This window comes from Notamacropus eugenii, chromosome 3 (genome assembly GCF_028372415.1).
Source record: "Notamacropus eugenii isolate mMacEug1 chromosome 3, mMacEug1.pri_v2, whole genome shotgun sequence".
Lineage (NCBI taxonomy): Eukaryota > Metazoa > Chordata > Mammalia > Diprotodontia > Macropodidae > Notamacropus > Notamacropus eugenii.
In genome coordinates, this window is record NC_092874.1 from 121888590 (window position 1) to 121912663 (window position 24074).

The 24074-nt window shown below is 43.1% G+C and overlaps 1 long non-coding RNA gene and 1 pseudogene across 1 annotated transcript; one reads left to right on the forward strand and one right to left on the reverse strand.

Moving 5' to 3' along the window:
- Window positions 1-11970: 11970 nt before the first annotated feature.
- On the reverse strand, window positions 11971-22335 carry LOC140533276 (uncharacterized). The gene is made up of 2 exons (XR_011976860.1): window positions 20653-22335; window positions 11971-19302 (listed from the first exon to the last, which is right to left on the reverse strand). It is a non-coding gene; the product is annotated as an uncharacterized lncRNA (long non-coding RNA).
- LOC140533275 (inosine-5'-monophosphate dehydrogenase 2-like) lies at window positions 19297-20675 on the forward strand (annotated as a pseudogene).
- Window positions 22336-24074: the final 1739 nt, after the last annotated feature.

The window sequence follows — 24074 nt, forward strand, 5'->3', positions numbered from 1 at the left end:
ATTAAGGCAAACTGAAGTTAGGTGACTAGCCCAAGGTCACACAGCTAGCTGAGCACTTTACAAATATGGTCTCATTTGATCCTCACATCAACCCCAGAAGACAGATGCTGTATTTTTATCCCCATTTTACAGAGGAAACTGAGGCAAATGGAAGTTAAGTGCAAGCACAAACTGGTGCATGTCTAAAATTGGATTTGGGTTCAGAATATTCAATCCCAGTTCCTCTGACCTAAATCCTGTGCTCTTTCCACTACAAGAGACACTTTTACAGTACACACAATCCCTTGACATAGATAGGGCAAGCATTATTATCCTCATTTTGCAAATGGGGAAACTGAAGCTCAGAGAGGCTAAGGGACTTGTCTGTGATTGTATAGCTAGTAAGTACCAGAGCCGGAATTTGAGTCCGGATCTCTCGACTCCAATACCAGTGTTCTTTCCATTATATCGCACTATTTTTGTTAATTATGCCTTTTATGTAGGTAGGCTAAGTCTTGGGGATTGAATGATCTCAGATCTGCCCTCGAGGAGCTTATGGCCTAATGATGGGAAAGAAAGACATAGACACAAATGATATGATCTACGAGAGACTGGATAGATGCAAAAGAGAGATTTAGTCAATCAACCAAAGCAGTGAGCAATTTTGAGGAGGTTTGAGATTTGGAGAAAAAAGGAGAAGGAAGATGGTAGGAGCAGGGAAGCCTTCATGGACATCTGAGTTGGACCTTGAAGGAAAGGAAACCTAACTTTGATAGATGAATCTGGGACAGTAGGGAAAGATGGTTTATTCCAAGCATGGGCAACAGCATGAGCAAAGCACAAGATAAGGCCTGGAAACAAAGACTACATGAAGGACAATAATCTAACTGAAGTCTGGAAAGCCAGGTTGGAGCTAGACTCCACAGGACTTTGAAAGCCTGTATCAAAGGCTTGTATTTTATTTGATTGAAAATAGGGAGCTACACCAAAAATTTTTGAGTAAAAAGGATAATTCAGAGTAGTTGAATTCGGAAGGTTACTTGGGTAACTTGGGTGTGAAGCCTGTATTAGAGAGGAAGTAAACTAGAATTAGGAAGACCATTAAGAAGTCTATTATAATAGACTAAGTAAGAAGGGATGAGGTGATTGCAATGTAAGTAGAAAGAAATGCATGTGGGAAATGCTGAAGGAGAATTGGCTGAATTTGACAGTTGGTTATATGTTGAGAGTATGTGGCAGCTAGATGGCTCAGTGGATAGGGTGATAGCTTTGGAGTCAGTAAGATCTGAGTTCAAAGCCAGTCTCAGACAATTAGTAGATACGTGACCCTAGGCAAGGGAGTTTCTCCATTTTAGAAATGGAAATAATATATAAGATAATCCAATAAATTAATATTTATAAAGTATCTGGCACGTGGTATGTGCTTAAGGAATTAATAATAATATTATTGTTGAGACAAGAGAAGAATCAAAGGTATGTTATAGGGTAGGTTGCCCTGAATGGGGAGATCACCTGTCCACTTTCAAGTACCTGGAGTGTCAAGCCAATATCACTGCTATTCACTGGAGGATGCTCTAGGACATAAGAATACTACTTTCTGATGCTTGGTGAGAATCACATTTAACCATCAGTCCATGCTTGGAATCTTGGACAATGGAACAGATCTGGAGGCCCACGATGGGTATATCTCTTGGCTCAGAAAGAAGTTGAAGAAGGTCTATTGTCTGTCTAGTTTAGGTGAAATTTTGACAGTAAAGAGAGGGGAGAGGAACAAGTATGATTTTCAGGTTCAAAGTTCACCACCAGGAGATCCCATATGGGAGAAAGCTGTTATAAAAACTTTGGTGGCTGAGAAACACACTAGATAATGGATCAGTAGAGAGTCATCCCATCCCAAATCATTGAAAGCTACTAGACAAGCTGCCACAGAATTTTCAGGGACCTGAAAAGATAGGACATTGCAACCACCTACTGCCTATATGGGAGAAAGGGTAACTCTCTAGCTACCAGGAAAATAGGAGTCATGAAGAACTGGAGAAGTGGCCTCCCAGGAGCACCCATCCATCCATTGCAAATGGACATTTGGCATCAGCTGATGGACCATATGGAGATGATTTGAATCATAATTTGTCTGATGAGGAAACTGAATTTTGATATACTTTTGAAGGTCAGAAAGCCTGTCAAAATGACCTGAAGGGGTTTCTATCCAGACAGAAGAAAAACTGAATCCAGAGGACATCCCTTCCTTGACTAATGAGCCAACTGTGTGGTTCCCCAAAGGAACAGAGGCCACCTATAAAATCCAGTTCACTAAGTACATGATACAGTGATAGTCAGCCCAGAACAGCCATGAGCTCAGGATTGAGCCTGCAAACTAATCAGTATGATTATTCTCAGGGTGTATATCTGAAAACAGGTCACCAAAGAAGTTCTAGGACCATCTGGCCCATAATCAGGGTAACATATAATGTCTAAGCAATAATAGGAGAGGAGTTTGCCATATGGAGCTAGTAAATGTCCATTGATATACTAGATGCTTTGTATATAACCTCATCGTGATGTTATATATTGCATGTAACTCAAATTATTTTTCATATTATACAAGTTAACTGTGTGTGCTACATGTTATGTTTCTTTACGTGAATTGTGTCTGATCTACTTACGGCAACTCTAATGTGGCTATTTTAAAAAAATATTTTATGTAATATGTACTTGGATGAAGCCTATATACTTGTGCAATTGCTTGTGACTTTGATTAATGCAAATTAATGGATGTTTAAGATATATGTCTATTGATGTACCTGTGTACCCACTTTACTATTCAGGGACTACAAATTTTTTTACCTGGAGGAGGGTATAATAGTGGCAGATTGTTCTGAGTGAGATCTCTCCAATGCAGCTTCAATTTTCCCTGATGGAGAAACCAGGGCAATGTATTCACTGAAAGAAGTATGAAGAGATTAGAATCCTATGGGTGCTTGTGCCTGGACTCAAGAAGTGTGTCATAAATCCAGAAGATACAAACTTTTAAAAAGGTAGAAAAGAGATGGAGAGTTTTATGAATAAAATGTGAAAGCAAATGAAATGGAAACATAGAGAAAGAATAATCCTGGGATATTCCTGAACAAATGAGCAAAGCCGAACTGAGCCAGTTTGATATCATGGGACATGGTCTACTGAGAGATGTCAGCACTGCAGTCACATATGGAACGTATAAGTTCCGGTTGTACTGAGGACAGGAACCTAAGAGACTGACTCCACAAGGAGAGTTGGAGCCAAGGCAAAATCAGCCCCAATGTGAGGCAGATTTCCATTCCAGGACTGAGAGTATGCTGAGAAGATATGGAGAAGCATCTAATAGCTTCTCTCCTCTGTCTGCTCATGCACCAATGGAGACTTTCTTCACTTTGTCATAAGTTTTCCCAGGGAGTTTCTTCCTGGTCCACAATTTTAGGCAGTGTAGGAGATTGCATCCATTTGGGGGATGGGGCAGAGAAGATCTCACTTAACTTGGTTCCCCTTTGTTATTTACATTGAGTTTGTGTCTTCATTTAATGCTTTTGCTATTCAATTTGTGACTCATATGTGGTCTGTAAATAGAGAGTAGAGGTCAGGCCAAGATTTGCACAATTGATTACATAAAATGGACCACACCGAAAATGGAGCAAGACTCCAGAGTCAGAGGTCTCAGGATTTTCAAGGACCCAGGATCACGGATGACTCCAAGGTTTTGGCACGGGGGGGTTTGCCATGAACAGAAATAGAAAATTTAAGGAAAGGAGAAAGTTTTAGTGGGGAAGATAAGTTCTGTTTTGGATATGTTGAGTTTGGAATTATGCAGGACTGGAGATTTAAAGAGATATTAAGGGCCAAGATAAAAATTTGGGAATCCTAGGCACAGAGGTGAAACTGATTTTACAGCTTTGAAGCAATCTTTACTGCCAAGATCGGGAATTACAATGGATGTTTCCATAGTGCTTCAGCGTTTTCATACTACTTTATGAATGTGATCTAATTAGAGCTTCACAACAGCCATGTGAGATTGGTACTATTAACAGTCTTCAGGTGGGGTGGCCACATGAATTTGAACTCAGGTCTTCATGATTTCACACCAGCTCCTCTACCCTTCCACCAATCTGCCTCTTGAACATGGATGACTGGTATGGGCTACAAGATAAAGATCTATGGGCAGTGACTCTGGACAGAATCCTCAGAAACTCAGACTTCACTCACCTGAAAGCACATGAGTGTTATAGGAGTGGTAGAAATTGGGCAACCAGGTGGCACACTGGATAGAGCGCCAGACCTAGAGTCAGGAAGACTCATCTTCCTGAGTTCAAATCTGACCTCAGCCACTTGTTTGACCCTAGGCAAGTCACTTAACCCTGTTTGCCTCAGTTTCCTCATTTGTAAAATGAGCTGGAGAAGGAAATGGCAAACCACTTCAGTACCTTTGCCAAGGAAACTCCAAATGGGGTCACAAAGATCAGACACAACTGAACATCAACAAAACAAAAGAAATTGGTCCTCCTCCATGGTGTGCTGTGACAAACTGTCAATCAACCAATAAACTATATTCCTACTACATACCAGGAACCGTACTAAGGACTAGGATATAAAAAGAGGCAAAAGATAGTGCCTGCCCTCAAGGAACTTATAATCAAATGGGAGAGACAACATGCAAACAAATATATACAAAGCAAGCTATATACAGGAAAAGCAAGAAATAACAGAGGAAAGGACTGGAATTAAGAGGGGTTAGGGAAGGTTTCTGGTAGAAGACAGGATTTTATTTGGGACTTAAAGGACTAGGACTGATCCTACAGGGGATGTGACAAGGCAGTTAAAGCTGCTCAGAGCCTGTTGATCCTTGGCTTAGAAGGCTCTCCGTAATGAAACTGAAAACCTGGAGAAAGACACCAAGAGAAAACTATAAACTTGATGCAGAATAGACCAGTCCTCAAGGACCCAGAAGTGTGAGCCCTGTACTGAGTGAGTTCAAAGGCAAGTGTAACTGATTCCAGCTGCCTACCTGGAAAACATAAATGGTGGTAAATCCTGGAAACTGGTGTGTAGAGATTTCTTGCTGGGTTGGGAGTGAGGCAGAGGAACAAGGCCGGAAGAGCATGAGACAATATCCTAGTAACCACAGTTTTTCATTTAATATATACAAGCCTACCCAATCAGCAACCAGGGTGTTTTTACAGTAGCCAAAGAATTAGGATAGAGATAGAACCAGTGGCTTTATTGGTGCACAGAACTCCCAGATGGGAAAACTCCCTTTATCAATGAAGGTCAGCACATTCTCTGTAATTTTTCATTTTAGAGACTTGTTTAGAGCAGTGGCATCAAACGCAAATGAAAATGGGGCCCACTAATCCATATGTAAGGATTCTTGGGGGCATATGTTGACTTAGTTTAAAAATGTGATATTATCTGTTTTATCATATCTTTATTTATTTTGTTAAATATTTCCCTATTATATTTTAATCTAGCTCAGACTGTGTTTGATATCTCTGAACTAGAGCACTAAGAGGTTAGGTGACTTGTCCATGGTTGCACAGCCAGTATGACTCAGATGAATGACTTAAGCCCAGATCTTCCTGGCTTTGAGGTCAACTCTCTCTTTGTCTCTCTGTCTCTGTATCTGTCTCTCTCTGTCTCGGTCTGTCTCCCCCTCCCTCCTTTACATTAGGAGAAATATTTCTCTGTATGTGGTTTTGCTGCCAGAATTCATTCTAATCAAGGAGGAAATATTGAGAGCAAGCTGCTCAAAATAATGCACAATCTGGCAGGAGGAGGAAGTCCAGAATCATGCCATCCCCGCCTCAAGGAGACCCACGGCCAAAGTATTTTAGTCACACTTTGCTGAACATTTGGGGGGCACACTGAAACTTAAGCAGAAAGCTTGATGGAGTCAGTATGTAGCTTGTAAAAATGCATGCCTAGAAAACCACCAAGATCGATGCCACAGGCTTCACTTTGTCCATGTAGATGTTTGGGTAAAAGCCCCAGCTGCCTATTGACTTGTGCTTTTAGCCTTGCCAAGGATGGAAAAGACCTAGAGACCTATGACCAGTATTTGACTTGGCTTGAGTTCAGAGGAGTCCAGAAGCAAAAAGCAATGTTCTATTGCTGAAGTTCAATGTCAGGAACTCCATCCAGGGAATAGCCATGTTACAAAATTGTAGAATAGTGGGAAAATGCAACATAGAAAACTGATGGCCACTCATTTTCTGACTGCTCCCCTGGATTTGGAGATTTCAAGAGAACAGAGGCCACCAATTGGCCGATTGACCCCTTATTTGCCATAGACAACCTCATTTGCCTTAGGCTGTTCTTGGGCCCAGAGTTGGAGTTTTAGGCCGGGACACCTGAAGACATTTATTCCTCCAAAGAATTTGAGGAGATTGAGTATTCAGAAGTAGCAATGAGTCACCAAAGGTGTGCCCTGACTCTTCAGCCAGTGATTTTCTTAACACAGGATGTCTTAGAAGAGATAAATGATGATGTCACCTACTGGTGTTGGCTGTCGCAGAGCCCTACATTGCATTTGGGGGTAGCGTTGCACACAGCTGTAATCTCTAGTAACAATAAATGTTTGATTGGTAGGGGAATAAGGAAGACATTTAGGTAAATCTCTTCCCCTGCCCCATTCATAAGGATTGCTGAATATAGCAGGGAATGTATGGCACTTAAAGAGAAGGGATGGAGATGCCAAGGTGCATGTAGATATGGAGAGAGTCGCTCATGCCCATGAGACCTTTACATTGAACTACATACCCTAAGAGGATGGTGCTAGACACAAAAGCAAAATGGGAGATTGAGACCTAAAGAAGGACCTTAGAGTCCAGTACTGGAGAGCTTTGACAAGAATAAGAGATGATGGATTTAAGACCTTGATGAGAGAAGAAAAGAGATCTCACTTTTCAATGAGAGAATCAATCAATCAATTATTTATTAAGTACCTACTACGTGTCAAACACTGTGCTAGGCTTTCTTCAATGCCATCGATGAGTTCCTTTGAGGATCTCCATTTTAAGGATGGGTCCAGGATAGTCATCCTTCATTCCCCTCCTGGTTTTGCTTCTGATCCTATGGACTTTGTCACAATGACTAAGCTGCCCTCTGACCCAGACACTTCATTTAGCATGTGGGACCTTCTTACCCTGTAATATCTCTCTTCCATGCAGACCCCTTCTCCCATGGGTAAGTTCCTTTTGGGACCTCCATTTTGGAGACAGCCCAGGTTGGCCATAATTCACTCCCCTTCTGGCTATGTTCTGACTGTAAGGACCTTATCACCATGCCTCCCCAGCTACCTCTTCCCCCTCCTCGTCCTTTCCAGTTTCCTTTTCTGTGTTGTCTTCTCCATTAGAATGTAAGGTCCTTATTCTTTCTGGCTTATACTTGGAGTCCCAACTCTTACCACAGTGCTAGGCACACTGCAAGTGCTTACTGAATATTTATTACCTACTCCCCTACCTAGACACTGGATTCAAAAACACAGAATGAAACCATTCTTACTCAAAATGAGGTTACTCAACTTCCATCGGACTGAAAAGAGGCTGACTTTATGTCACATCACACCGCTTCTGGTACTTTACTCTGCAGCCCATGCTGACAGGTTTGTTGCTTCTCACACACAATGTTCCAGGTCCACTCCTCTGCAAAGTGTATAGTTTCCTTGCTATGGGAAATGCACTCCTTCCTCATCTCTGCAGTTTCCTTCAGAACTCACCCTAAGTGATACTTTAGAGGATCACCTAATTTCCATAGCTGATAATGGCTACCTAACGATCTTGTGCCTAACTTACACTGAGCTGTATATGGACATGCCTTTTCCTTCAATAAAACATAACCTGAGGACAAGAATTGTTTTGTCATTGTCTTTTTATTTCCAGAAACTAACACAATGGCCCCAGTGAGATAGACACTTAATGAGTGTTTTATGGTTGATTGAAAGATTGTGTGCCTATGGAGGCACATCAAAAAGCAATCCTTGTAGTACGGACCTAAAATTTCAGTGTCTGTATACTCAGTTCTAATTAGAATGACAGGAGGACCCTCTCTCTTCCCTCAACGAGAATGCTCCAGACAGCCAGGAGGGAGGCTTGGTAAGAGAGGATAGAGTATCACAGATGAGTTTCTGCTGACTGTACAAGGTTGGGGCCTACCAGAAAAGACACTGGGCTACGCCTAAGTCCTTAGTGATGCCAGTGCCTGATCCGAAGCCCATTCTTCCCCAAGCAGGGGGCTGGATGGTTGCCCTAGACTTGAGTCCCACTCCCTGCCCCCTCCACTCCCCTACTTGGTCTCCTGAAGAGGCCCGAAACAATGATGGGGAGATGCTGATCTCGCCTGCCATCTGGTGGAAGCTGCCAGGAAATATAAGTTTCAGGCTCAAGAGAATTTCTGGGCTTCTCTCCAATTCTGAGAGTAGGACCTTGGAGATTCCATGGCGGTTGTTCGGAGGAGATTGCACAGGCCAAAGCCAATGCTTCTGGAGAAGAAGGGGTAAGGTCTGGGCCCATTTTGTCCTTTCTCACCCCACCCCCCACTCACCAAACCCCCTTCTCTCATGCTCGAATCTTGAGCTCTCTTGTTGAAGCAAAGATTCACATTAGATTCAGAATAGACTACCCTGCAGCTGAAGGGGATTTTAGGGACCACCTGGTCCTTCTTTTTACACCTGAGGATGCTGAAGCTCATAGAGATTCAGTAGTTTGCCGAACTAGTTGCCAGCTGGTTAATTGCAGAACTTTCCAGCCAGCCTTTCCTAGACCTCAAACAATGAACCAACCAATATTTTTTAGGTACCTACTATGTTCCAGACACTCTGCCAAGCCCCAGAGAATACAAAGGTGAAAAAGGGAAAAGTCTCCCTTCCTTAAGCCTACATGCTATTGGGGAGACAATGATAATTACAATAGGGAGTATTTATTTCTATCTGAGGGGGTATTTGACCTCAGGTCTGCCTGAGTGGAGACCCCATGTTCTCTCTACTGCCAAATCTGGCTGCAGGTGTGGCAGGCTGGTAGGGAGGGGTGAAAATAATTGGAGAACGGGAAAAAGTCTTGCTTAGTTTGACTGGGAGACTCCGATTTTCAAAGTAAAGGCTCTGCTTCCAGGTTCTAATCTTCCTGGACTTGGGTCCCAATGGGATGCTGAGGTTTTCAGCCTTCCACTGAGCACAGAAATAGGAGAGAGAAAGTGAAACATAGCTCAGGGGAGGCCCAATATCTTTCTGTAAGAAGCAGGGCTATAAATAGTGGTTAAATTCCCAGGCTATTCATCCCAAGATGTGGATAGTCTGAGTCTGGGCTGATGGAACAAAGGACCATGAAGTACCCCAATGCTGAGGAATAAGGGCTAATCTTTCTTTTCTAGCAGAAAACAAGACTCAGGCAGAATTTCTTTGGGAAAAAGTAACACTTGTCTTCACTATCTCCTTTGGCTGTAGTTCAGTCATTTCAGTCATGTCTGACTCTCCATGACCCCATTTGGGGCTTTCTTGGCAGAGAGTCTGGAGTGGTTTGCATGTCCTTCTACAGCTCATTTTACAGATGAGGAAACTGAGGCAAACTGGGTCAAGTGACTTGTTCAGAGTCACCTTAACTTTGGGCCTGGCACTCTATCCACTGTACTAGGTAGCTACCCCAGTATCTCCTACTTACCTTCATTCAACCCCTTCTGATCTCCAAGGGTCCCTATTCCCTGGCCCCTACTGAAACCTCTTAATGAGGGTAAAGGGTAGCCCTAATCTCAACCATTTTTCACCCCCAAAATAATAAATGCTGCACAATTCCTTCCTTTTACTTATCAAAACTCCAGCCGCCTCAGCAGAGTGTCAGGAGGAAAACATCTCTAGGATATAATTGTAACTAGATTGGGACAGCTAGGATTTTAACCTAGGTCTGGCCAGATTTACAAAGGACCAAACTGTTGAAGCATGCATAGGATGGGAGGAACTTTTAAGGGTCTATGAATACCAGGGTAATGGCAGAAGATATGAAAGACCTGCTTATTGTAGGCATGTGCCCTGGTGGGTTTAACCTTCACTGTGTGTAAAAAGGGGGCATAAACTAGGATCTTATCTTTTCTCCCTTTCGTGGCCAAACTCCATGTTAAAGCTATCTATGCTCCTTACTCTTACCTCTGCTCCCAGATCTCACTCCTCAATCCCTCGCCAATCTGGCATCTGACCTCACCACACACCTGAAACTGCTCTCTCCAAGGTTACCAAGGGTCTCTTAACTGCTAAGTCTAATGGCCTCCCCTCAATCCTCATCCTTTTTGACCTCTCTCTAGCTTTTGACCCCACTCCTTCTTCATTTTCCTTCTGCCTGTCTAGTCACTCCTTCAGATGATGAAAATCTAGCAAAAAATAACCTTGAAGGAGGGGCCAGACAAGCAGAAGGAAAACCAAGAGAGATCAAGGTAACTAAAGCTAAGCATGTAGAGAAGAGCCAGGCAGAGAGGTTGTTGGTAGGAAAAGACAAAACTTGGCAAACATCAAAACGCAGAAAAAGTGTGAAAATATATGAAATAGTACACAGCCATGAATCTCCCACCTCTGCAAGCAGTGGGGATGGGGGCGGGGGCATCTTCTCAGATCTCTGCTTTGGGATTATGCTTGTTCTTGGTCATTTTACAGCATACACTTTTGATTTGTTTTGCGGTTGTTGCTAGAGTCATTGTGTGTGCTGTTTTCTTGACTCTGCCTACTTCACTCTGCATCAGAGTATATAAATCTTTTGATGGAAACCTAAGGATTCTAATGGGAAGAGATGAGGAAGGAGAACATTGTGAGTATGGGGAGACACACTGCAAAGACAGGGAGGGAAGTCATGTAAGGGGAACTTCGAGCAGGCCATTTTGTTTAGAACGTAAAAATGCCTGAGGGAGAGTCCTAGGAGATGAATCTAGAGAAATGGGTTGGAGCCAGTCTGTGAAAGCTGAACAGAGGAGTTTGTAAGATAGAATCCCTGGGTGGTAGGGAGTGTGTGTGACATGGTCAGATTTGTGTTTTAGGAACATGGATTTGCTGTGAGGAGGATGGTTTGGAGACAGAAGAGGCTAGAAGCAGGGAGACAGACTAAAAGGCTACTTAAATGGTTCAGGTGAGAATGTGAACTGGGTCAGTGGCTGCTTAAGTGGAGAGAAGGGAATGGATACAAGAGTTATTGTAGGAGAAATCCAACAGGTCAAAGTTACAGGGGTGTCACTTTCTGGCAATTTAAGAAAGAACTTCCAAACAATTAAATCAATTCAATTCAATAAGCATGTATTAAGTGGCTGTTATGTGTTAGGCACTGTGCGTGATGTCGGGTACTGATGAGTCAGGAGCTGATACAAATAAAAAGAAAGACCACTCCTGCCTTCAAGGAGTTTATAGTCTAATGGTGGAAAAACAACACACAAAAGGAAGGTGGAAGGAGGGAGGAGAAGGGTGAAAGGGTGGAACCCAGGGGATACCGGCATGGGGTTATCTTGTTTTCTAATTTCTTTAAGGAGAGGAGGGGAAAGGAGTTTGATACTCCAGTCTCCAGTCCTCCACCAGGGGGGAGAAGAGACTGAGGGAGGCAACATCAAAGCCTAGTGATGAGATTAGAAGTAATGATCTTACCCTAGGAGGGACATCTTATTCTGAGGAGCGGAAACCCACAGAGTTGCAAGGGCAAAGTGGAGTGGAAATAGAGTTGTCTCAATGAATAGTGAGTTCCTTTTATTGGAGGTGTTTGGATGTAGGCTGGATGACCACTTGAGGAAGTTACAGAGGGCTGAGCTAACAGGTGGAGAAGAGAGAGTCAAGGTCATGCATGACCCTTACTGTGCGTTAGGAAGAATCTTTTGTCAGTTGTCTGTATTCCTTATAGTTTTCCTTACATAGGGGCCCTCAGAAAACTATTTCAGACTGGAGACAAAGTTTATCACCACCCCACCCCCATAATGTGTTTATTTATACCAATCAATAGGAGGACACATTAGTTCAAATCAAAAGACCTTTAATCAAAAGGCGTAGCAAAAAAGTACCTAGAAAAGATCTTCCCATGAGCACATGGAATATACTTTTCTGTGTTGTCCTTCTTCATCCTTCATTTTCAAAGAAAACTAATGACATCACAGGTGATGTCTTGACTCGAGCATAAATTTGGTTTAAGTGAGGCAGTGTCATTGTCCTCACTCTCTCTTTCAGAGTCATTGAAGTCCAATGGCAAAACAAATCTCAGAATGACTGGTGATGGCTGGGGATGCAGTGGGTGACCTCGGCATCTTCACTGTCTCACCAAGCTCTAAGCATTCCCCAGCACCTACTTCTGCCGCCTTCAAGCCATCGGGACAAACTGCCCATCTGTCCATTCTGCTGGTGGAAGTCGTCAAATGATTGGGACAGACATCCCTCTAATTCCCAATAGGTCTCTTGTGGGTTATCCTCAACCTGGTTTAGTCTGCAGATGGTTTTGCCAGAGTGTGGCCACTGGTCATGCTACAGCTTCTTGGAGCCACAAGTGAGAGTTGAGTGACAGGTGAACATCGAAGGTAGATAAGCAGCCTGGAAAAGGCCATGGCAAGCCCTCCTGCCATAGGTGCCAGTCCTCCCCACTTTTCTGTGTACTACATATGGTAATATATGCCCACACCACCAGTCAGGAAGAAATCATATCAGCAGCATCAATCTATGGTTGGAGGGGAGCTCAGAAGCCAACTAGTCCAATCTCCTCATTTTTACAGATAAGGAAACTGAGGCTCAGGGAGTTTAAATGATTTGCCTAAGGAAACAAGTAGTAACAGAACTAGATTTGAAACTAAATTCTCTGATTCTAGAGTCAGCATTTTTCCATTGTATAAAGATACAGTCAGGGAACATTTGTGAGCAGGGAACGTGCATGGAGGGGGCCAGCACAGATATAGCTTATGTGGCCAAGGAACATGAGTGAAGGAGGATAAGCTGAGAGACTTCACAGCCCCAGCAACACGCTTCTGGTGCTGCAGAATTGTCCACATCCTCAGGGAGTATCATCTCATTGTTTTCTTTCTGGGCCTTGAACAGACTCTGCTTCTCTACTCAGTACCCCGATTCTGCTGGGATTTCTATCTCTCCTCTCTGTCATGCCACTGCTTCTCCTGTGCTGGCTGAAGTGCTCCTTCCAACCATCTGCTAGACTTCAGCTATTTAACCTCTTTGGGGCCATTTGCTGTTCCTGGCACCATATCCTGGGATGCAACGGCTAGAAAGACTCTCCCTGAGGAGCTTAGGCTGATTTTTTTTTTTTTTTTTTAGTGAATAGCTTAGGGCTCTGCCTCCCTTCTCCTCGCCCTCTGCTCCCCCAACACACACACACACACACACACACACACACACACACACACACACACACACACACACACACTCCCATCCCTCCACCAGTCAGCCAACCAACAAAAGCTACAAGCCTTTAGGCTAAAATTAAGTCTATTCTTTTGACTGACTTTCTTCCAGATAATTACCTGACTTGAAGTCTGAAAATCCCTTTTAACTTTTGTTAAATCCCTGGTGGACACTCTACCCAGAAAATTTTTTACAGACTATGGAACTAAATGAAAGTTGGTCCAACTAGTTTCCTCTTCATTCTTTTGATGCACTCTGATTGGACATGCAAATGAACCTAGGGAAAATGCAAAGTCTAAGTAAATTATGCAGGATCCTCAGCATCTACCTTCTTTATTTGTTCTTTCCTTTATTCTACATATTTATATTCTAGCTAATGCAAAAGGACCGACATGCCTGCTCTCTAGGTCAGATTCCTAAATTTTCCCTACTTTTCTTTTTTTTTTTGTACCACTATAAAAAAGTTTTATTAATGCCTTTTGTTCTTTGTCAGAGTCATTTCCAAACACAAAACCTCCCTACATCTTATCCAATGAGGCTTCCCTTGTAACAAAGAAAATCAATGAATCCAAACTCCCTCATTAGTCATGGGATCGGAGGGTCTTAGAGCTGGAAAGGACTTTAATGATCAGGGGTTTAACCCTCTCATGATTGGATGAACAAATGAATGAATAAGCATTTATTAAGTGTTTGCCTTGTGCTAAGCTCTGTGCTAACTATTTGGAACACAAATATAAAAGCAAAAGCAATCCTTACTCTCAAGAAGCTTACATTCTTTTTTTTAAATTTTCTGCATTTTTAAAAAATGTGTATCATTTACAACAGATTGTAGAGTTTTGTTTTCTTATCCATCCTGCCATTTTTTTCATTTTATTGGATTGTTTAATCCATTCATACTTAAATTTATTAGAATTAGGTTTATATTTTCCTCTATCAATCTCTAATATTGTTTTTTCCCCCAAGTTATGAGCCCCCTCCCCCTTTCTGTTGTAAACACAGTACAATGTCCCTTCAGTTACTTTACCTCAATCTTTTTAAAGGTAACTTTATTCTACTGGCACTCTTCCTCTCACCTCTGATGTCCCCCTCTAATTTGTTACTCCTTACCCTTTGCTTTTTTTGTTTATTAATTCTTTTCTCTCTCCTGCTATTATCTGCTGTTATATAATGTTTCCTCTCTTTTTCCCCCTCTAAGTCAGTGAAGTAGATTCTCCTTTCCTTTAGTTTCCTTCAACTAGTTCTACTCATTAGTTTGGTTTTTTAAAATCTATTTCATTTTTGCACTCATTTTCAAAAAGGATTTTCCTCACTCTTTAATTATATGGACTCTCTTTCTGTGTACTCTAGATCCTCATTCTCTGATTCCTGATCTCTATAATTATCTGGTCTCTCTTTTCTCTGTATTCCTCATACAATCAAAGCTTACAAGGTATTCATTCTAGGCTCTTCCTTCTAGGCAGTTCCTTCCCCTGTCTAGTAGGGCTTGCCCCAAAGATTCTCCTTTTCCATGGTGTTTGACTTCAGAATAATTCCATTGATTTTAGGTGTCAGAGAGGACACTTCCCCTTGTTAGAGTCCTTCTCCCACTACAGCCCATGATTGATCTATGCTCTCCCCTGTTTGCCACACACACACACACACACACCCCTCCATTTTCCTCTAAATCTCCTTCCTGGGTCCATGCTCTACCACTCTCCAAGGTGCTAGTTGCCCCAGGAATTCCAACTCCCTGTCCCCCAAGGTAAAATTAGAAAACTTTTCAATCCCCAAGTCTTCCAGGTCACATCCAGTACAAGGTTTCCATCTCCCTTCATGGACCATATCTCTTCATTCATAGGAGCATTTGCCTGTGGAACTAGTGGAGTGATAGGACTTGGACCAATGATGGGGTTATTTTTAACCTCTAATAACCCCTAAAAGGAAAAGACCAGGTCGTTCCCCTGAACTTTCCCATGCTGGCATTTATTTGAAGCATTTGACCCACCCTACCCTGCCTAGGTACTCAATGATCCTTTTAGCTGCCCTTTCACAGTGACAACGCTTAAGTCCTTTCATTGTCTGCACCTGGCCCACCCCTGGCTATTTACAGCTCCTTAATTCCATCCAGATCTTCTCACTTGGCTGTGTGTAAGTATCAGTCTTATCCCCATCAATCTGCAGATTTACTAGCAATTTTACCCACCCATACTGGGGCAACTAGGTGCTGCAGTAGATAGAGCACCCATGCAGGAGTCAGGAGGACCTGAGTTCACATCTCACCTCGGACACTTGACACTCACTAGCTGTGTGACCTTGGGCAAGTCACTTAACCCCAATTGCCTCATCCTGGGTCATCTCCCGTCATCCTATCTGGTCACTGGATTCAGATGGCTCTGGAGGAGAAGTGAGGCTGGTGATCTGCACAGCCCTCCCTCACTCAAAACAAAGTCAAGTGGGAGTCATGTCATCATTTATCTGACGGCATGGTCTTCTTCGGCAATGAAGGACGAATACACCTACCATACTGATGTTATAATACCACAGACTGACTTAGAATCTAGCCCACTTCTATTGGCATCACAAATAAACCTCGCTACTTTGATTGAAAAGTTGTTGGATTCTATCGAGGCAGACCCCTTGTGCCCTTGCACTTGGGGGTTCCCAGGACCCCAAACTGTAAGTGAACCCATCCCCACCACCAAAACAATGCCTCAAGGCTTCCTTCCCCTTCACTTTTCAATCCTTCACCCCTCCTCCTTACCCACTCCCCTAATGTAATGTATTTAGTCCCACAAAGACATTCATCACTGTTGCTGGGTTCTGTCAAAAATATCCATGCACACTTTTTCACTGTTACTTCTATCAGACATAAACCTTCACCTTTGTCTCCTTGTGTACATTTAGAAAAAAAGTTTCTTACTGTTGTTTCTATCCTTGGCTGCTGAATTTATTCAATCCTCTTATATATTTGTTGTTTGCAGTGTTCAGGAAACAAATTCTTCAGTTTCTTTTTTCTTTCTAAAAATGTTTCAGACTCTTCTTTATTATTGAACATCGATCTTTTTGTCTTGTAGGTTAAGTTCAGATTTGCAGGGCAGATCACTCTAGGCTGCATCCTGAACTCCATAGCTCTTTGAAACACATTTTTTCCCCCATTCCCTCTTGTGTTTTCTTAATGAGTACAGAACCGTCTTGGGTTATTTGACTTTCCATTCCTTTGTATTTGAAGGTCTTTCTCCTGATAGCTCACAGAAGCTGTTGTTTCTGAATTGAATTGCCAGATTTAGACACTATAAATCTTGAAGTTTGCAACCTTGAGCTTTTTCCTGGAAGTAATCTGTGAGTTCTTTCTACTGGAATTTCACTTTCTATGTTCAGAAGTTCTGGGCAGTTCCTTTCTTTTATTTCCTGCACTGTGGTGTTAAGATTTTTTGTCCTTTCTTGTTCTCCAGGGAGATCTATGATTCTGAATTTATCTCTTGTGTGTCCTGTCTTCGAGGTTGGTATGTTTTGTTTGCATAGTGAATATATTTCATTCTCATGTTGTTTTTTGCTTCTCTTCTTCTAGATTGTCCTTCACTTCTGTATATTAGCATTCCCAACCTAGTGTTTGATTTTTGGTTTATCAGGTAAGGTGTTTCCACCCCCCCCCCCCAACTCTATCCCTTATTTTTACTGTACAGGCCACCAATTCTGCTCCCACAATTTTTATTTCTCTTCTGAGCCATTCAGGAAGAATGTGTTTTATTTTCTCCTTAACTTTCTTTACATTCTTTTTTTAAAGAGTTGATCTTTAAAGTTTAAATTTAATTTTTTTCAATAAACAAAAATCTATTTTCTTTCTTTCTCACCTTTTACCTCCACGAAAATAAAAAAGAAAAGAAAAGAAAAGGGAAACAGATGTAACAAATATGCCAATTCTGGAATTTGTTTTGATTGACTTTGACATTTGTTACCAGAAGCTTACATTCCAACAGGGGGAGGTGACACACAGGAGAAGGATGGCCTGGGAAGGACATTGTTGTAGAGTTTTTGAGTAGGAGTATATTAACTTAACTTTTCAGGAAATGAGAGCTAATTGGATTATGGTTCCGGAAATGGAAGAGTGGTCAGGGTCACCATATTTTGGGTGGGTACAAAGACATATCAGCTAGTGTATATCAGCGAGTGAGAAACAGGGTGAATGAAGTGAGATCTGGAGAGACTAACAAGTAGTAATTAGCCTGAGTGTGCTGGAGCCAGCTCAAATCAACAGGAACTGATTGTTAAATGTTGATTGTGAATATCTATATTTCAGAAAATAAAATGCTACACATAAGGGCTTAATTTACTGTTTTGTGATTATCTAGACTTGAGAAAATGATGGGAAAATGTTAATGTAGATTAAGTTGTCAGATATATTTTTTTTCTTTTTCCAGAGAGCCAGCTGATAAATGTTTAACAACATACCTCAGGGAAGTAGCAGTGTTTTGGCGTTGAACCCAGCTCCTCTGATTCCGAGTCCAGAACTCTTTTCCCTGCTCTCTGATTTTGTATATTTATGGTTGATTACTTCTCGGGCAGTTTTTTTCTCTCTGTAAAATGGGGAGGTTGGGTGGAGGATCTCAAAGGTTCTTACTAGTTCCAAATGTATGAACCTATGATCTTATGACTATGTTTCTTTTATGTCCATATCTGCATTTATCTTTTCTGGGATTGTTTTCCCTAATTCCTTTATAAGTACTCATAGCATAAAATTCTCCATATTGTGAATCCTCAGTAAATCACATGCTTTGGATATAGAAAGGAATTTAGAGATCATCTAGTCTTACCCTCCCCCCTCCACTCATCCCCCACCATAAAGAAGTTGCAGCTCAATGGGGGTAAATGGGATGTCCAAGGTCACATACAGTTGAGGAGGGACCTTAGAGATCATAAAATCCAACCGCTAAATTTTACAGCTGAGGAAACTGAGTCAGACCTGACCGCTAATTGGTTTAGTGACATTTCAAGCCTAAAAACACACCTTCATGTCAGCCCTCTTTGGGCTATTTCCTGATGAACTCTGGGTAGATACCAAAAGCACATGTTCCTTTAAGAACTAACCACTCCTTAACCGCTCTCTAATCCCTCCCTGAATCACCTACTTCGCATATTTGGCACACGTTTCCTATAGAATATCCTATATAAACTTTACCTGTACCCCTCTAAGGTTGCAGGTTCCCTAAGAACTCTTGCCCCCTGAAAAACGTAATAAATCTTTACCTTGATCTCAACAATGCTTGAGTCTGAGAATTCATTCCAGGTGACCTGCCCCTGGTACTCTGGTCCTTGTGAGGGTGTCACCTACCCCTTCCAGCCCTCATCACCAGGACTTCCAGGGTTAGAAGTAAACCTAGAGGTTGAACCTGGGTGTCTTACCTCCAAAACTTACCTCTTTCCACATTACCATGCTTTTTGAAAGGAATCACTCTTTGCGCACTTGACTCATTATTAAGATATACAGCCCATGAAAACTGATAGCAATAATAACTCACATTTATATGTTTCTGCTGTAATGTGTCATCAATTTTACTCTGAAAGTTTAAAAAGACACCTTGTTAGGATACAGAGCCGTTGGCAGGTTGATGCTGGCACCACTGAGCCTCTTGCTGCTCTGTGGGAGAAGCATCATTTCCCATGCATCATTTCCCAGGCCTCCTTCCAGCCCAGTCCACTCCCTCCTCCCCTGGTCCTGTCCAGTCCTCTCCCCAACATAGCAGACTGCCTCGTCAATGGCGGCACTTGTTACCTGGACACTGCAGGGATGGGCTCATATACCATGACTTTCTCATTTTCCTGGGTTGTGTAGACTTCACAGCAGAGCAAATAAACCTAACCTCAGCACTTATCCAGAAGATAACCCTGAAGACCCCACTTATTTCATCCCCGATGGACAGAGTCACTGAGGCTGAGATGTTGCTCACAAGAGATATTGGCTCAGAATTCTAGACCTACGAAGCACAAAATGAAGAAATATGAGCAGGGCTTCATCACTGACCCTGTGGTCCTGAGCCCCAAAGATCAAGTCAGAGGCAAGCATGAAGTCAAGGCAAGGCATGGCTTCTGTGGGATCCCAATTACAGACAATGGCAAGCTGGGCAGCAGCCTAGTTGGCATCATCACCTCTCATGCCCTCAACTTTGTCAAGAAGGAGGAATGTGACCATTTCCTGAGAGAAACCATGATCAGGCAAGAGGATCTAGTGGTGGCTCCTGCAGGAGTCACACTAAAGGAAGCCAATGAAATCCTTCAGAAGAGCAAGAAAGGGAAGCTGCCTATGATGAAGGTGGATGAGCCATTATTGCCTGCAGAAACCTGAAGAAGATTTGGAATTATCTAGTGGTAGCTAAAGATACCAAGAAGCAGCTGTTGTGCAGGGCAGCAATCAGCACCCAGGAGGATGACAAGTATCAGCTTCACTTGCTGGCCTGGTCCAGTGTGGATGCGGCTGTGCTGGACTCTCCCCAAGGAAACTCCATTTTCCAAATGAACATGATCAAGTAAATCAAAGAGAAATAGAACAACTTCCAAGATATCTGTGGCCATGTGGTAACACCTGCACAGACCAAAAACCTCATTGATTCTGGAGTCGAGGCTCTAGGGGTCATCATGGGAAGTGATTCCATCTGCATAACACAAGAGGTGCTGGCATATGGGTGGCCCCAGGTGACAGCTGTGTACAAAGTCTCAGAATATGCATGGGCACTTTGGTGTCCCAGTCATTGCTGACGGTGGTATCCAGAATTTAGCCACATTGCCAAAGCTCTTGCCTATGGAGCTTCCACGGTGATGATGGGCTCTCTGTTGGCAGCCGTCCCAGAGTCCCTAGGGGAATACTTCTTCTCTGCTGGGATTCCCCCTAAACTGGGAGATGGGCTCCCTCAATACCATGGACAAAAATGTCAACAAACCAGAACCACTACTTCAGTGCAGAGGACAAAATCAAAGTGGCTCAAAGGGTGTCTGGCCAATCAGGACAAAAGATCCATCTGCAATTTGTTCTCTACTTCACTCTGGCATCTAGCACTTCTGCTAAGATATTGGTGCCATGATGTCCTCAAACCCATGAGGTTCTTAGGGGAGCTGAAATTTGAGAAGAGGATGTCTGCATCGGCGGAAGGCAGTATCCATGGACTCCATTCCAGTGAGGAGCAACTCTTCTCAGAAGTGTTTGGTTTTATTGCAGATAGATAGATAGACAGACAGACAGATAGGTAGATTTCGATAGATAGATGTACACATACACACACACACACACACACACACACACACACACATATCATTCTTTCACAGGGACTAACCTGGAGCAGGAGAGACATCTAGGATAGCCTTTTGTAGTGTAATTAAACGATGAAGGGCCTTGCTCAGGTCATGCTGGGGTTTGTTATCAGTTATTGTACAGCACAATTTGTAAATGAATCTGGAGTCTGAGAGCTGGTAAGGAGGTATAGTGGAAAGAGCCTTGGATTTGGACCTGAGGCCCTGGGATCTGACCTTAAATAAATCACTTAGTCTGTGTGAGCCTCACTTTTCTAACCTGCAGAGTGAAGGAGTTCAGCTAGGTGATTTAAGGCTATTTTGACTCTCAATCTCATTCAAACACAAGGATGCTTATGTTGGTGCCAGAGGAGAGGAAGAATTTGTGTAGGGCATCATGAAAGTGTGTGTGTGTGTGTGTGTGTGTGTGTGTGTGTGTGTTGGAGGAGTGGGGATAGTAGGAAAGGAATGGGGGAGAAAAGCCAGAGGGAGGAGGAATTGTTTGCCAAGAGGCTATGGGCTTCTGGCACTGCTGGCATGTCCTGGCTAGAATGCTGAGGGAGTTGATCCTTCCTCCCCCATTGTGACAAGAAGGAGCTGGGCTGTGGAAAGAGGGCCCTGGGGGAGGGTGGAGAGGTAGCAGTAGATGGTCACAGACCCGGTGCCCCAGCTGCTTCTGACATCTGTGCCTCATCTGCTCTGAGCTTTCTCATCTGCACCAGTGAGGGCGAGTCACTGCTGAGCAACTCAGTGGAAGGCCCAGGAGGCAGCTGGGATAACCACCCCTCCTCCCAGGGGAGCCTGAAATGGAATACAAAAAGGACCGGAAATGCTTCTCTCCATACGCAAGTGTTTGGGGCTTTGGGAGAGGGATGAAGGAAAGGGGGTGAGAGAAGGATAGAGAGGAGTGAGGAGAGGGAAAGGGAGGGAGAGACAGAGGGAAAGGAGAGGAGGGGAGGATAGAGAGAAAGGGGGAATACAGCAAAAGGAAGAGTAAATAGGGAGGGATAGACGGTAAGAAAGAAGGAAGAGATAGAAAAACAAGGAAATGGAGTAATTGAGGGAAAAGAAGGTAAAGGGGAAGAATTAGAGGGAGGGAGGGATAAAAGGAAGAGAGGAAGGAAGAAAGGGAGATGAATTGAGGGAAAGGGAAAGAAAGAAAAGAAAGAGATAAATAGAGAGAGGAAGAAGAGGGGATTTAGCAAGATGGAGGGAAGTAAACTCTGGAATAGGAATTGTTTCATTCTTTATCTATTTCCCCAGTACCCGGTATACAGGAGGCTACTGATAAATGCTTGTTCATTGATCATAGTGGACTGTACCCATAAGATCACAGATAGGGAGCTGGGAAAGATCCTTAAGAGGTCATGGTAAAGTCCAGCCCCCTCACATTACAGGTGAAGAAACTGAGGTGCCCAGGATCACACAGCCAATAAGTATCTGAGTTGAAATTTGAATTTCAGTTTTCCTGACTCTAGCTCCAGTGCTTAGGACACCATGCTGAGAAGAGGGAATAAGACGGGGTGGGGGTGGGAGAGGAGGCACACAGTATTAAAGAAAAGCGGGGCTTCTCTTTGCTCTGTCTCTTGCTAACTGTACCCTCTTCATTGTACAGAAAAGTAAACTGATCCCCCAGAGGCTTGGGCCTGCGCCAGGGCCAGGATGAAATAAAGATTTTTCAGACCTCACCCACTCTACTCACCAGTTAACTGCTTCTCCCCGTTACCAATCTGTATCTGTACTCATTTGCTCCAGCAGTACAAAGCTAGCACCAATCAGCTTCCTGCTTTTCTCATCAGCCCTCTCCCTGCCCCTTCCCTGCACCTCTCTTAAAGGCAGCTCCCAACTAGTGCCCTTGCTTCACAATCAGGACTCATGGGTCCTTCTCCAGTCTCGTCTGGTCCCTCCCCCTCCCCTCTGGGTCTCTGTGGGATGAGGCAGGATGAGGCCCAGTACGGGCAGGCTTAATTAACTAAAAGCCGTTTTGTAGCCCTGGGGTGATAGGGACTATAAAACTGCAAAGTCTGATTAAAAATAGTAATGAGAAAGCCTATTCCCTGAGCACTTAATGAGGGTTAATTAATTAATCAGCCTCCTTGCAGCTCCTCGAGGTGGGCTGGGGTTATCTCATTCCCCTGCAGTAGTGGTCAGGGTGGGGATACTGGAAGGGAGGGGTCTGCCTGAGTTAGCCATGCTTGGACTCTAATGTTAACTTCTTTTTGTCACGATGTCACCAATGAGGCAGCCTATGAGAAGCACCAAAGCCTAGTAGATGTAGAACAGGCCTTGCACCCAAAAACACTTCAGGTTCAAGGCCTATCTCTGATACCTCCTGGTTGTGGGACCCTGGCTAAGTCACTTAATCTCTTAGCATTTTAGGCCACTCTCCAAAACAGGGGTTCTTCACCTTGTTTGGTTCATGGACTCCTCGGGGATTCTGATAAAGCCTGCTTTGAAATAATTGAAAGAAATGCTCATTTCTGAGATTAGTGAAAATGAAGATGTAATTTTTTTTTTCCCATCTGAGTTCACAAACTACTCAAAATCTATCCCAGGTTAAGAACCTCTGCTCTAAGACTAAATTACAGAGAAGGTATCAATCCGCATTACTGAAGGGAATTTCTTCATCCCAGAACTGGAAATCAGTGACTTCAGTTTTATAGCAATGGAATGGAAGGTACTGAACCTCTTTCATCTATGGAGACTTAGCAAGTTTGGGCCTAAAGGTTGAAAGACCTGGGTTTTAGTCCAAAGTGATATTGTACGTAAAGCACTTTACAATTACTAAAGCACCATAAAAAAAGTCTGCTATTGTTATTTACTCTGAACTCTGCCACTGATTAGGTATGTGACCCTGGCTTTGGGACTCAGTCTCATCTATAAATTTGGTGAGTTGGACCAGTGTGTCTCTAAAGTCCCTTGTGGCTCTAATATTCTATTGTCCTGTGATTCCAGTGTGATAAACCCTGCCCTCAGTCTGAGCAACCCTGCCAGTAAACCAGAAGGGACAAGGAGATTTGGCATACCTCTGTTGGAGGATGGAAACTTGAAAGTCTCAAGGTAAGGGAGATGCCCAGGCAGAATGATTATCTCAGGCTCCCCTTGCTAGGGCCTGCCAATGATCCATGCATCCTGTCTTACGGTCAATGAGTTAGCCACTTCAAGAAGCAGTTGGAGGGCCCTGATATCAACAAGATACTGAACAGAACATTATTTGGAGCCTCAGACCCACGTGTGGTGGATATCCTGTGCCTTGGGAAATAGTGATGCCCTGAGCTCAAAGTTCCTGAGTCTTCATCATGAACCCCTTGGACAGCCGATGTAGTCAATGGCCCACTTCTCAGAATATTATTTTTAAATTCATAAAAAAAAAAACCATAGGATTGCAAAGAAAACCAATTACATAGAAATACAGTTATCAAAATTTTTTCAAAGGTCAAGTTCATGATATAAAAATTGTTTAAGA